The following is a 16,040-nucleotide window of genomic DNA, read 5'->3' on the forward strand; positions in this document are numbered from 1 at the left end:
GACTTATATAGTTCAGAGACCTGGGACAGGGTTTCGCACTTAATGATTCATCATTTTGGCTAATCATGGAATTCTTTTTAGCCTCAGAGTCCTTGTCTATAAAAGGGGATTGCTAAACTTCTACCCTACCTGTCACGGTTGTTAGAATGATTAAAATAATATAAAGAATGTATTTGGTGTGTCTCACGGTTTCTATGTAGTATATCCTAAGGTCCTAGGGATGTAGATATGTAATTCTGGGGCTATTTAAAATTTCTTTGATTTACTAAATGTTTTATTAAAAATGCATATAACTGGGGGGCCAGGCTGGCTCAGTCAGTACAGTGTGTGACTCTTGATGTCAGGGTCGTGAGTTTTAGCCCCATGTAGGGTGTAGAGTTTACTTTAAAAAAACAAATAAATAAATAAACATACACATTCTCTTTCAATCCAAAAAATGCATATAACTTTTGAATTCTACTTCTTTATATATTGCATTCGTTTCAATAAAATCTTGTTTTTATATTTACTCCTGAGTAAAACTGATGCCATGCAAAGTTTTACTTTGGCTCTAAGAATTTCATGGCATATGGCTACTCTGTAAATTCATGCGCTTTGTAAATTGTAAGCATTTTACACATCTGAACTATTCTTATAAAGGAAAGACTTTCTCTTTGAAATAACCTAATAATATGTTTTACTTCTCTAATAAAAGAATATGCTTGGATGAGATTAAAGAAGGACAAGAGCGTGTGAATATTCTAATTCAACGTATACTTAAAGTAATTATTAGCAACAGAAGAATATCCTAAGAATTATATATCAGAACCTTATAAAATCAGTGTCTTTAAAGTGATGTCATAACTAAATGCTTCAGCCATCCCATCACGAACCATAGCTTTAGCTGCCGCCTTACAGAATGTAGTGAGCCTTTTACTGATCATGGCAAAGTTATTGAAGGGGGCAATTTAGTGGCAATTTAAATAATCCGATCTTATCAACAGTTATTAAGCTATTTCTAAGACCGATGGATATATTAACCGCTTTAATTTGACACTCAAGATGAAGGATTGGCTCAAGGTACAACATGATTTGCTTTCGTGTGGGAGCTCACCAAATTATTCATGGCTCAGACCAGCTCTTTCACAGGGCTGCGTGGCAGAAGCTAGGACTCCACTGCTTTCCAAATGTGCACATTTATCCAGATGCCTTCTTCACCCAAGAAAACCTTAGATTAGTGAACATTTAAATGCCACCATTTGACTGATGTCCACAAAGCTTCTTTGCATTTCAAAACGATTGAAGAACTCATACAAGGCCATCTGGAGTGTATAGGAGGTCATGTCTCCTCGAGTTCTTACTCCAGATTTACCATGGCTGGCTGTATCACTGGGGCTATTCTCATAAAAATAGGTTTCCTAGAAAGTAGAATCATTTGATATATGATACAATAAATAGAGGAGAGAGCATAAATATGAAATGGAGAAAATTTACAAGGTGACTGTACTCTTTCAATTTTTATGCCTCTACATTATATCATTACAGTTCCATTCGGCTATTCATTCTTTTAAAGTTGGTTAAACTGCTCCATTTAAGGATTTATGTACTAGATTCCTTACAAATATGGAACATAATTATCTGTGAGTTATATTCTGAATATGGCACATCTGAATCCTTGTCACTTGGGCCTCAGCAATAGAAATAGGTCATATTTATGTTTGCTTGAGCTTACTGCATCAAATAGATGATTTTTTAAATAAAACATGCTAAAAAAAATCCTACCAAGTGATCTTATTGAAATATAAAACCAAGTGTAACTTCTATTACCTAATTTTCTAATTGTTTCCAAATGTAGTCAATTACTAAAAATGTTAGATCCCTCAACACTGCATATAGCATATCTTTCCCAAAAGCATTTCCAGCTCATTTAAAGTAACTGCAAATGTAAATGGTTCCCATGATTGTGTTTACCCTGTTGAGTCATATAAGTCCCTCGTATGTAAATTCGAAGACATTGAGAACTGCACAGGGCCTGTGCAGGTATAGCTGAGGAACTCCCTCTATGACTTAGCTGGGAGTTTCTGCTGTGAGAGCAATCTGGTTGTGGCCTGCCTGCCAGAAACTGACCAGTCTCTGAAAATAAAAGCCAGCTTTTACAACGAGGCTGGTTGATAGACAAAGTGAAACAACAAAAATTGGCCAATACTGAGTTACTTTCACCATCTCTGAATCTGTTTGATGAGAGAAATAACTTAGTTATATTCCCCAGATGTTCTTAAACAAACACGTTTCTTTTTTTAGTCCCTCTTTTGACTTTACTCATATTTCCACCCAAGTTACCACCCTCAGCCCATGGGTCAGTCATTCATTCATTCAACAAATATTCGTTGTGTATCAGCTACATGCAAAACGTCTCTATTAGGCACGGGAGGAAATATAGCAATGAATAAAACAGACCAAAAACACCTGCCCTCATGAAGCTTACATTGGGGAGGAGAAGGTGTAACATATTAAAGAGATAAATGAAAAGCGCTCGGTAGGAAAATAAAGCAGGCAGTGGTTAGGGAATCTCCTAACCGCTGGGAGGTGGGGTTGCAATTTTGGCCCGGCAGGCCAGGGTGCTGCCGGGTGAATGGGCGAGACCCCTGGACCTTGAGGCCTTTGCCCAGCCATCCCTGGAATGTCACCAGAGGCTCTTAGCCTCGAGGCAAGAAATGAATTCAAAGATGGACCAGACGGTGGATGAGTGGAGCGAGTGAAGTTTATTACTGACAGAGCGCACTCCAGAGAAGTGAAAGCCAGCAAGTTCACGGAAGAGCTGCGCCCATGTTGGGTCTCTAGCTTATTGACAGTGGTTAATAACCATGGGGTGGCATATTTCTTATTTGGGGAGGGAATTTCTCTGGGAGCGGGGTTTCGTGTCTTTTCTCCCTAACTTGGTCAGCCTCTCCAGCCTTGTTTGTCTTGGGTCTGTCTGGTTTGATCCAGATTTCCTGGGGCTTTGTTTTTGGAATGCCACCAGGACAGGTCTCTCCCTTTTCTGATAACATGATTCCCTTTTTGCGGGCCTCCAGGTATCCTGCTAAAGCCTCGCCGACTGCCTACTCTAACAAAGGAAATAGAAGGGGGCATTCGAGGAGAGGTCAAGAGGGAGAGCAGGGATCATCCTTGTGGCTGTTAAGAGAAAAAATCCAGACATAGATACAAATGCTCTGAAAAGAGAGCTTATTGTTTAAGGAATAGCAGTGACATTAGGGTGTTATAGAGCCAAGAGAACTAGCATGAGGTTAATAGGTGATGAAATCAGAGGGGCCATGAGACAGAGGCAAATCACAGTGCTCCTCAGAGGGCCTTGTAAGGACTTTGGTTTTTACTTGGAGTGAGATAGGAAATGAGTGGAGAGTTATGAGCAGTCATGAGGCACTTGACTTAGATTTTGACAGGAACACTCCGGGATCTGTTTTGAGAAGAGAATGAGGAAATACTAAAGACAGAAACAGAGAGATCATGATTCAGGTGAGAGATGGGTGGTAGCAGTGGGGGTAGAGAGAATTGGCCAGGTTCTGGAAATATTTTGGTAGAACCAACAGTATTTGCTGACAGATGAGACAGGAGTGTGAAAGAAGGAAAAAGAAAAGATAAAGGAGACTTTCGAGATTTTGGTCTGAGCCTCTGGGAAAATAAAACTAAAAACTGTAAGAGAGACAGATTTGGGGGAAACTCTCAGAAGTCCAGTTTTTAACCTGAGATGTCTGCTAGATAGCCAAGGGAATAGAATTAAGAGCTAGTTGGATATGAGTCCGAAGTTCAAGGGAGTAATATAGACAAGATACATAAGACTTGGAGACATATACCTAGACATGGTATGTAATGCGCTGAACTGTATGACATCACCTAAGGAGTGAGTGTAGACAATGAAAGCAGTCCATGGATGGTTTAAACTTCCTGGTTGACTTTGCTGTCTTTTTGTTTCTTCAATTCTTTATGTCTTTTAATTTGATTCTTTTCTGAGTGTTGAGAGAGTGGTACAAGCATGCTTTTTATTATTTTTAGGCTGATTTACTTCTAAAATGTCACTTGGAACTTAACTGTGGCTAATATATTTTATTGGTTTTTTTTTTCATGAGTTTTATACATATGCTTAATTCCCAACATATGCAAAAAGATAATACACATTTAACACCCTAGTAAAATTTCCATAATGCATCTGATTATCTTGTCTTATGGCAAGTCATTTTTCATTATTTCAAAAGTAAGAAAGGAAAGATTCCTGACTCAACTCAAAGCTTGGCACTTTGTGTCCCCAGCATCTAACACACTGTCTCATATATAGAGTGTGCTCAGTGCACGTTAATTGAATGAGCGGATGTGCATGTTAACTTATTGGGCATGTGAGAAATCTGGGAATTTTATTTATCAAGTTGAGGAAACAATATTCTAATTATCTTTTAATAATAAGATTTTTAAAGTTACTTTTAATTTTGAAAGTTATACAATTATAGAAAAGCAGTTAACTTAGAAATGTAAAAGGAAATAAAAAATAACCAGTTTAAAGGACACCTAAAAAAAACCTCACCGTTGTAATAAATATTAATCAATAAATAAATACACTATGTGTGGCACTCGAAATCCCTTTTCTGGGACTTTGGCAAGTGATGTGGGGTGGCAGGCTAGGAGGTATTCGAGTATCAGGGTTTGAGTATTGGAGTTCTTACAGAGGGCGCCCTGTCATCGTAGGCCCTCCTTCTTAGTCAAAAACAAACATGTCACCTTCCTTGGTGTGGATTTGGGATCTACCACATGCCTAACCCTGATAGCAGACCTGTTTCTAAGCCATTCCGCTTCAGGGAACCAAGTAAGCAGGCAAAGCTGTCAAGGGCTGTCTCTGAGAAACTCCTATTGAAATTACTTTTCTTGCTTTTCACCACCCATGATACCTCACTTAATAGAAGTCCAATTTCATGTCCCAGATCTGAACTATTCAAGTATCCTATATCAGCAGTTCTTCACCAGTGATTAGGATTCAGAATCACATAAACCATTGGTGTGACAAAACTAGGTATAAAATAAAGATCTTGGCTTCCTGTCTTTCTGGCTTCTTCTGTAAGAGTTTATCTGCTAAGACTATATACGTGCTGCAGAGTTCTAGATGCTTAGACATCCTTCATAGTAAAAGAATTATGGAAGAATTTTAAGAGTAGATTTAAGAGGCTACTGAACAGAAGCACAGGGGTGTGAAATATTTCAGAATAATCTGTGAGAAGTGTAAAGGAAATTCAGTAATAAAAAAATAGAAATTGGCAGCTAAATAGTAGGCTTAATGAGTTTTGGCCATATGAGGAGATATGAAGTGGCTTGCTACAAAATTCAATAAATATTACTTTACTGAATCAATTAATCTCCTGTCACAGCTTAAAACACACACACACACACACACACACACACACACGCACGCACCCTCTTCTTCTGGAGTTTCGCATGAATAGAATAGCCAAATCTATAAAAGATTTGATGCAGTTTTACCGAGATGACAAGAAATAAAGACACTCATCTTGAAGTCTCATTTAGCCTCATGATTTTATGTATAGCTTTATCTTTTTTTATTTATTAGCATGTCTGAGTAACTTTCTAGGAGCAGATGTTGATTTGTCAAGATTTTTGTAAAATCTCAAAATAATTTGCAAACTTGATTTTCATTTGCATTTGTTATCAAGTACGAATGTTCCACGTTTGTTTTTAAAGCACAATTTTCTAACGAAGAGGTTGTTACAAAAGAAATGATAGTTGTAAGTGCAGAGGATAACATTTGCTTATCTTTCTGTTTAATTCCTTTAGAAATTTATAGGATTTTAATACCTTAATTATCTCAGAACCCTACCCAATCACACATATAATAATGAAAGTATTGCAAATGCGGTTAATTAATAACTATCCAAACCATTATGAATCAATTACTCCAGCGCCAAGATCTGACACCCAGTGGGTGTTCAATAAACATTTGCTGAATTTAAATGAGTTGATTCAAGAAACTTGAATCAAGCCTCCTGTGGTTGTTCATTTCTCTTCACAATCTGCATTTTATAGAGAAAGCAATAAATTCACTAAGGAAAGTCAATGTCGTTGAATTCACAAATTCTAGCTCAGCCGCCAGTCATGATTATGGAAGATGGTATTTTCTTGTAGTATTGAAATTATACCTAAACCCCATAGAAAGGGATTCTGATGTATGGGAAGTGTTTCATCTAGGCTTCACCAAGTACTATAATAGTTCCATCCTTACTTTCTCTATCTTTCTCTCTGCTCTGTATATGAGTCATGGAAATGCCATCATTGTAACCTTTTTAATAATATTCAGATCAAATCTAGTAGCCAAAGGTTTACCAGTTGGAAATAAAGGCCAATATAGAAAAAGGAAAAAAAATTCAGTGAGTTTAGATCTATATCAATCCTTGGATAAAATTATTACTTTTATCTTTGAGTTGCTTCTGGCGTATTATCCTCTAGCACTGACTGGGGAGAAAAGGAATGCAACTAGCCTTTTTTTCTTTCGTTACTAGGTTCTTTTAAGTCTTAGTAACACTTCTGTTTGAGATATCAACTGACACAGCTAGCCATTTTTTACACGTAAACTTCCACTCCAAGTCTATACCTTGCACACAGTAGACAGTCCATAAAGATTTCTTGGATCAATAAATGAAAGAGTAACTTAGCATTGGTAGATATGCTTTTTGAGTAAAAACTGAGTTAGAAAACCTTAGCAAAATTCTTCTTTCCAACTTGCCCAGTGTGTTATTCAGCACTTCAAAATACAAGAAGTGACCAGATTTTTTGAAGGAGAAAGGTAAACCTAAGACAGGAGCTCAGATTTAGAAAACAAAAACAACTCCATCTTTGCAATAGCTCACCCTACAAGGGCCAGCAGAATAGAACTTAAGAACTTGTTAAGAAATAGTAGTTCAGGGACGCCTGGATGGCACAGCGGTTAAGCGTCTGCCTTTGGCTTGGGGCGTGATCCTGGTGTTATGGGATCGAGCCCCACATCAGGCTCCTCTGCAATGAGCCTGCTTCTTCCTCTCCCATTCCCCCTGCTTGTGTTCCCTCTCTCGCTGGCTGTCTCTATCTCTGTCGAATAAATAAATAAAATCTTTAAAAAAAAAAAAGAAAGAAATAGTAGTTCAGTAAATTTTCATTTACTTGCTGTTGTCCAGGAATTATGTGATCCATGAAAACAGGCATTAATATGTACCACTTTACATGGCTAAGTGTATTACTGTAATCAGTAACTATATAATATGCCTCTTTCATCTGTACTTCTTATATTATTCAAGAAATATATAAATAAATGCACTGATTATTGAACAATTAGAAAATGTAATCAAATAATACATCAACTTAAATTTCACTATCTAGAAATAACTGACAAAATTTTCATAACACATTCTTCATACTCTAAAAATGTATATATTTTAAAAATTCTTAGGAAGTGGGACTATTTAATGTGGATTATTTTAGTCTTTTTGTTTTATTGGCTAACATGGTATAAATATCTTTTCATGTAATTGTATCAATCCACTATATTATTTTTTAATCCACCAGATTATTTTTAATGACTGTTATAGTCCATTATATAGATGTAAGAGAGATATCCCTGAATTTTGTACTCTTAGAATTATTTTTTGTTATAATTAGCAAATTTTTAGCAAGCAATCCTGCACACATATTTATGATTTTTTCATTTATTATGGACTGTACCTGTAGGATTCCTTCCCTTGTTGATTCATATCGCCAAGTTTCCTTCCAGTGTGGCAAGATGATTCAGCCTGGACTTCTACATATAATGTACTATGTTTATTTCTCAAAATCATGCACACATCGAACAGCAGCATTTAATTCTTTGACTAAATAAATGAAGAAAGTAATCTCATTATTAGCCACCAAAGCATCTCTTTCTTAATTCTCACAGAACTCTATGAGGTAAGAAGTAATACTGTTTTCCTTTTATAAATGAAGACACTGAGATTCAGAATGCCTTAAGGATCTACCCATAGATTGCAAACTGAGAATCCAAATCCCTTTCACTGATGAGCTGGCGCTTTCTACACTGTATCATTCAAACTTTCCTACTGAAAAAAGGAACATTTTATTTTATTTTTTTTTAAAGATTTTATTTATTTATTTGACAGAGATAGAGACAGCCAGCGAGAGAGGGAACACAAGCACGGGGAGTGGGAGAGGAAGAAGCAGGCTCCCAGCAGAGGAGCCTGATGTGGGGCTCGATCCCAGAACACCAGGATCACGCCCTGAGCTGAAGGCAGACGCTTAACCGCTGTGCCACCCAGGCGCCCCTGAAAAAAGGAACATTTTAAAATGTCATGTCCTGGCTACTGGCATTTTATAAATCTATTCCCCACTTGTATTTTTTGCTCACTATTCTTTTCTTGGGACCATGATTTTCCTCATTACTGATTTGCAAGAAGTCTGTAAATACAAGGCAACAGCTCTGTTACAATACGTTTTGTTTTGCATTTGGATCTTTTTCAACTCCATGTGTCCACAGGATTCTGCAAAGTTTCCATAGGTTGGAAATCCTTAGACTGTTCAAAATTTGTGTCTTCCAAATAAGTAAAATGCTGCTTAAGTCGACATGGTTAACACATGAATTCTTTCCAAAGGACTTCTTCCAACAGGGTCCTGTTTTTCAGGATATTCCAAATCGTAATCCATACATTAAACAACTTGCTTAATTTCTCTTCCACAATTTTCCTTTTGTGAATAATAAGGTTTTTACAGGCCTCCCAAGTCTTTCCAGATCCAACGTATGTTATTTTTTATCTAAAGTGCTTAAGACACACACACACACACACACACACACACACACACACACAGATAAGAGTAACATTTTAGTTTGAAAAAGTAATTTCAAGGCATTCATTTTTAGATCCAGGAACACTGATCTTTAAACACTTCTGCATGAAACTGAAAAATAGATAATTGGTATATACTTTGAACATGGAATGATCTGCATCATTACCTGGTTAGAAGTTGCTTTAATGAAATGTCCAAATGAAGGGAAAATGAAAAATATTAAAGGTCATAAAAACAGCTTAGCCTTTTCATGAGCTCTTGAAAGCAATTTCTAAGTAGACTTAAGTTTTTCCTTTATCGAGTACCACCTTAAATGTATAGAAAAGCTTCCTGAAGTTGTTNNNGGAGTTCTATAAAATGTATCTTTAACCCCATTTTTCCTTCTTTTCTCTCATCTAAAAAACAGCTTGAGGATACTTGCCCAGTTGGTTATCACTTTGAGAGGGTCTTTTAGTAAACACGTTCTGAGCAGGAACTGTCTGGGTCTGTAAGAGACAGCTGGCTCTTATTAACAAACTTTACATTACAAATTGAGGCAGGCATATCACTCGTGGGGGCTTTTGCATCTCTTTGCCTTGCAATTCCAGGCAGGTGTGCTTCCCACAGAGGCCAATGCTCAGGCACTTTGATTGTAACTATAGATGAGTTATAGGGAACATGTGCTTGCCTTTTGAGAGCACTGACTAGACTAGAAGCATAGTTACCCAACTCCAACCGCAATGAACAATGGTCCCCCAGAGCAGAGGTCAACTCAGGATCAAACATTCTTGAAAAACAAAAAAACAAGCCCAGATAGCTAATAAAGTTTATGAAAAGATGCATAATATCACTCACAATCAAAGAAACACAATTTGTTTGTTTTGTAAAGATTATTGGTAAGGGCGTGTGTGAAGAAATATACACTTTGATGTGAAATTTCATATATATATGAATTTATACATACGTATACATACATTTATATATGTATATATACAAAATATATATTTATGTTATATATAATTATAATATATAAATCATATAAAATATAAATATGTAAAGATATTTAAATAAAATATAATAAAATAAATATAAAATATAATTAATACATATAATATATTTAAATATACGAAATATATTATATATTTATATATAAATTTCATATGTATACATACATCTATATATATATAATTTATTATTGAAGTATAGATTCCTCCATACATACTGTTACCAATAATTTTTCAAAAAACAAAATCTATTTCTTCTATTTATTAGGTACATGCGTATATATACATACATACGTGCCTCTTTCTCTCTCTCTCTAATCTACAGTCCACCTAGTCTATTTATTCTAGGAAATTATCCTATGGAAATGATTGGATAACAATACAAAAATATACATATAAGAATTAAAACTATAATAGAAATAGCTTAAATGTTAATCTATATGGAATTAATTAAATGAACCAAGGTGCATCTATACTTTGGTCTACTGGGCAACTGTTAAAGGGGAAGAATCCTCTGTTACTCTACTTCTTAGTGATGTAACATTAAACAATTTCTTGACTTCTTTGTACTTCATTTTTCTCAACTGTAAATGAGGATATTATTGTATCTAACATAGTGGTTGTTATAAAGATAAAATGAGTTCATTTATGTCAAGTACTGAGAAAGATGTCTGGCAACTATTTTAATTACTGGATTTTATTATCCATAGTACATTATGAAATATAGCTGCATTGCCTCGTTAGTGAATAAATCAGATTACAGGACAATATGTATGTATATATATTTATAATTATATGCACATTTAATAAATGTTTTATACATGCATATATACATATCTCTCCAATTTTTATGTACTAAGGCAAGTCTGAACGGATATTCACTGACTGTTAAACAGTGATGACCTCTAGGGTGATTTAAGGAGCGACTTCATTTTTTCCTTTGTACATTTCTTCAGTTTAGACATTTCTATTTATGATATATTTAATAATATCTGTGCATTACTTTTATAAAACAGAACAGCAAAGTAACACTGATTATAGAAACAATCTGAAGAGCAAAAACATCTTCCAAATAAGGGACAAAAATTTAATTACATATGCAAAATAGGCCCAATCCTTACTAGTAATTTAACAGAAAATATTTGCAAAGTATTTTTATGCACACTCGTTTCATGCAGCTGCACTTACTTATTAAACAATGATTATGGCTTTTACGTTCTATTTTTGCATAATATTCCATTCTTTACATTTGTTTTTCTTGCTTGATTATAAAATGTTTAATTAATATGAGAGAACTTACTTTTTAATTATGCCAACATTTCTTTATTCGAATAACAACTGTGGTTATGAGTTGACCCCATTGATAATATTCATTCCTGGATCCTAATCTTCCCCATAAGCTTTTTGTTGGAATAACTGTAGCATTGTGGACTCCTGGGGAAACTAAATGTATTTATCACCTCCGACTCCTGCACTATTCTGGTAATGCTATCAACTGTTCTACTGAGGATGAAGAATAAAATGGGGACTTGGGGAGAGACTGTAAAAGAATATTCCAGATATTTCAGACAGAAATGAATGAGAGAGTTGATCAAGGCTTCAAGGAGCAGGAATTAGCTACGAGTGATCATGAAACACAAAAGAACATTTCTATATCACATTAGAAGGACTAATCATCTAATTATGCTCTGAAAGGAAGTCCACTCAACCATAAGCTGTATACTCACCATCTTGTTTTCTGATATGAAGTTTTCCAGACTGACCCAGCTTTGCATCTTTATAATAAATAGGCCATTTAAAAGGTGTTTTTATTTCCAAATATTTTCTGATGTTCCTGATATCTTATTGTTAGTTTCTAAATAATGTTTTAGTCAGAAACACTATTCTATATTATTTTGATCTTTTGAAATTTGTTGAGACTCGTTTTATGTCCTCTCCATCTTGTCCTTCTTGGTGAATATTCCATGTACGCTCACAAAAAAAGTGTATTTATAACTGTTGGCTATAGGGTTCTAAAAATATCGGTCAGGCTAACTCTGTTGATATGGTTGTTCGAATCTTCTATAATGATGCCGATATTTTTGTCCCTTTCAGTTCCTGAGAAAACATTCTTGAAATGCCTAACTATGTATGAATTCCATTTGCTCTTTTTTTTTTTTAAAGATTTTATTTATTTATTTGACAGAGATAGAGACAGCCAGTGAGAGAGGGAACACAAGCAGGGGGAGTGGGAGAGGAAGAAGCAGGCTCCCAGCAGAGGAGCCTGATGTGGGGCTCGATCCCATAACGCCGGGATCACGCCCTGAGCCGAAGGCAGACGCTTAACCGCTGTGCCACCCAGCTACCTCTATTTGCTCTTTTAGTGTTTAAGTTGTCCTTCACGTACCCGGAAGTCTTTGTTTTTATGTAGTTACAATTTAAAATTGCTAGGTGTTCTAAATGAATTGACTTTTATTGTTAGGAGAGGCTTTATTTCTAGTAAAGACCATTATCTTGAAATTTACTCCAATGTTAGTATAGCCCTGTGCTTGGTGTGTGCATGGTGTATTTTTCCATGCTTTTATTTTTGGCATCTTTTTAAAATTTAAACTGTGTTTCTTGGAAATAATATATAATCAAATCCTTTTTTAAAAAAATCTAGTTTAACAATCCCTGCCTTTTATGTGGAGTGATTAGTCCATTTTAATGGAATATATTGTGGTTGAATTAGTATCATCTGCATATTTGTTCTATGTCATTAACAATATTTAAAAAAGTACAATATAATTTCATGTTCTTATTGTAATGTATCTTACTTCTATATGCACTAAAAGCATATTGCTGTAATAAGTTATTCTTTGAAAACATTTACAGATAAATTTGTATGTATATATACATAAATAAAATTAAAAAATATTTTATATCTACCCATATTTTTACCCTATCTAGTCCCCTTATTGGTTTCTGCATACCTGACTTCCATATGGTATCAATTAATACAGATCTACTAGTGATGAATTTGCCTAGTTTCTGTCTTTCTGAAAATGTCTTTCTTTTGTCTTTATTTTTGAAGAATAATTTCCCCCAATATGAAATTCCACTCTGGCAGTTCTTTTTTGTATTTTCTCTCAGCCCTTTGAAGATGTCATTCAATTGTATTTGGTCCTCATTGTTTTTGTTTAATCAGCTACCAATATGTCTCTATGTGGTGGTTGTTTTTTCTTTAGCTGTTTCTTTATATTTGGTTTTCATCAGTTCAAGTGTGATGAAACCAGTGCTAGTTTTCTTTGCGTTTATATTGTTCGGGGGTTGTTCAACTTTTTCAGTCTATCGGTAGACATGGTTTATCAGTCAGGAAAAAAAATCTCAGCCATGATGTCTTCAAATAGTTCTTCTGGCCCATTTTCTCTTTTCTCTTCTTTTGGGACCTCAATTACACATAAATTACACTGTTTGATATGGTTTCGCAGATCTCACGTGTTCTGTGCCTCTTTTCCCTCTCTGGGTTACACATTGAATAATTTCTATTAATAGGTCTTCAACTATACTGATTCTTCTGCTGTGTCTAGTCTCCTGTTAATCTTGTAGGGAAAAAATATGATACTGTATTTTTCATTCTTCATTTTAAAGTGTCTACCTCTCTGCTAAAATTCCTTGTCTATACATGCATATTATCCATATTTTTGACTAGGCATATTTCTCCTAGTTATTTTAAAGTCTGTGATAATTCCAGCACTGAGGCCAATTCTATTTTTGTTTCCATTGATTATTTTTTCTCAACATGTACGGTTACATTATTTATTTTGTTGTGTCTTTTATTATTGTTGTTGTTTATGACAGACTTTATACATAACAGACCAAAGTAAATAGTATTTATATCCATAAAAAGGCTGCCCTTCCTATGTCAAGCATTAGTGTTGTAGGCTAAATTAACCTTATCTATGTTTGACTCTCAATTGAGTTTTCTTGCACTTTTAGTTAAATTCAGTTCATCACTGATTTGAAGTACTTTATATATTTTTTTAGAGATTTATTTATTTATTTTAGCAGGGGAGGGACAGAGGGAGAGAGAGAGAGAGTCTTAAGCAGACTCCACGCTGAGCGCAGAGCCCAGTAGGGGGCTCAGTCTCAGGCCCTTGAGATCATGATCCTGAGATCAGGACCTGAGCCAAAACCAAGAGTTGGGAGCTTAACTAACTGAGCCACCCAGGCGCCCCATGACTTACAGTACTTTAAAGCACTGACTTAAAACACTTCCCTTTAGCAAGGTTTGGGATCTGAGCACTAGCAAGAGTCTGGTAATCTCTTTCACTCACACCCAGCTTCCAGCTTTCTGGGTCATTTGGGTGTTCTCTTTGCTCTCTGGGAAATCTCTTTCTGTCCTGCAGCCCAGTCCTTAGGGTTTGGAAGTGTGCTGTAGACACTTGGGGAAGGGCCAGAGTTTCTCAGGAGGATTTCTCTCTGTTCTCCCGCCCCGTCCCACCTTTGGCACACAGCTGCAGTGTAGTCAGCCAAAGCTCAAAGCACCTCTATGGATTTCTCTCATCGCTCTCCTTCCCTAGATCTAGCTTTTGGTGATAGTTACTTTGCCCTTGGAAAAGGTCCACTGCCTTAGGGGTATCTCTCTCAACTTCCTTGCTCTGTCGCCAGGCTTCAGTGTACCCCATCACGGTGAATACTTGGGGAAAGATGGGGTGAGTGGGTACAGACTCTGGCTAAGGTGTCGTGTGATTTTCATCCTTCATATTGGGCTGCATAGTGCTGTGAAAGTTCATTAAAAGTTGGCCAGGTTTCTACATGCCTCGCCCTTATCTCGGGAAGATTCCTCCTCTTCTCATCCCTGTTAGTGGTAAAAGCAGCTTCCCAAGTGCTCATAACTTGTGGGATTTTAGTTCATTTTAGTTTCTTTGCATATTCCATTCTCTGATTTTTTAAAAAAAAATCTATTTTGTTGCTTACCCAGATTGTTCTAGTAGGTTGGGTTGAGTGCCACTCACTTGTAAATTTCCACATACTAACTCCAATTGGTGATTAAAAATGAGTATTACTAATTTGATCTCATGCTCTGGAACACTACGAAATTCTCAGCCAACCTCAGAAAACTGTAAGGAAAAAAATCCATCATGAAAATTTATCTATTTCTAATCTCCTTTGTTTCATACCACGTTCTTCTTTCATACTCAGTGTTTGAATTGAAATTCCAGTTTGTTTCTTTAGTACTTTTCTTTGTGCTGATATCCTTAATTGATTTGAATGCACCATTTCTCTCTTTAGGCCAGCTTTTCTTTTTATAGGGACATACGACTCCTCCTGATCTGAAATCTTGGTCTATGGTCATTCTCTTCTCTTTTAAAACCCTTCCCATTTCTTGGAAACTTCATGCAATTAGATACTCAGCACAGTTTCTACTGATGATTTTTTGAAAATTATGTTTCAAATAATGTATGGCCCCATGGATCTATCATATAAGTATGTTGCTATGATTAATTAACACACACTTTATCAATTGTTTTTACTTGATTAAATTTCTTCAAGTCTATTTACTGAGAATAACATCAAACAAGGTGATTTCCATAAATCTGATCATTATGTTTTTATATTACTCTAAATTTTATAAACATATAGTTTAACACTGATTACTTGATAATTTATAGATTAAGAAATTTTTTATTCTCAGTATTATTGAAGTGATTAAATATTTGATGCGACACTTCAAGCGTAGACATTCAATTCAATCATTACATACGGTTTAAGTGTGGAACTGTCAAAATGAATACAAGAAGATGAAGTCTTCTCATTAAAGCTAAAATACCCAACCTGTGGGGGGTCTTCCCACCCTGTGGAAAGTCCATATTCTACAATATAGCAGCAGGAATTAGAGATTAAGCTCAGTAGTGCTGCCTAACTATGTGATGTACTTACACATATTTTGGAATGAAATAAAAAACGGGCGGGTTGATTAGGAGAGAAATACCATAAAATTTCATTCAATAAAATACTGCTTAGCTAATTTTTGGTCTAATTAAATACTGAAATTTAAATATTCAGTTCTCCCATATATCACATTGTTACTCATTTGCAGGGAACAAATGGTCAAGAAATACTTAAGATTTGAAAAATATGTGATAAAAATGTGAAATTTGTCTGAATTCCACATGTCCAAACCTCACTGATTACTATTCATATGGGTATTTGAATGTGTGTGTGTGTGCGTGTGTGTGTGTGTGTGTGTGT

The sequence above is a fragment of the Ursus maritimus genome, unplaced genomic scaffold (assembly GCF_017311325.1).
Source record: "Ursus maritimus isolate PB19 unplaced genomic scaffold, ASM1731132v1 scaffold_8, whole genome shotgun sequence".
NCBI lineage: Eukaryota > Metazoa > Chordata > Mammalia > Carnivora > Ursidae > Ursus > Ursus maritimus.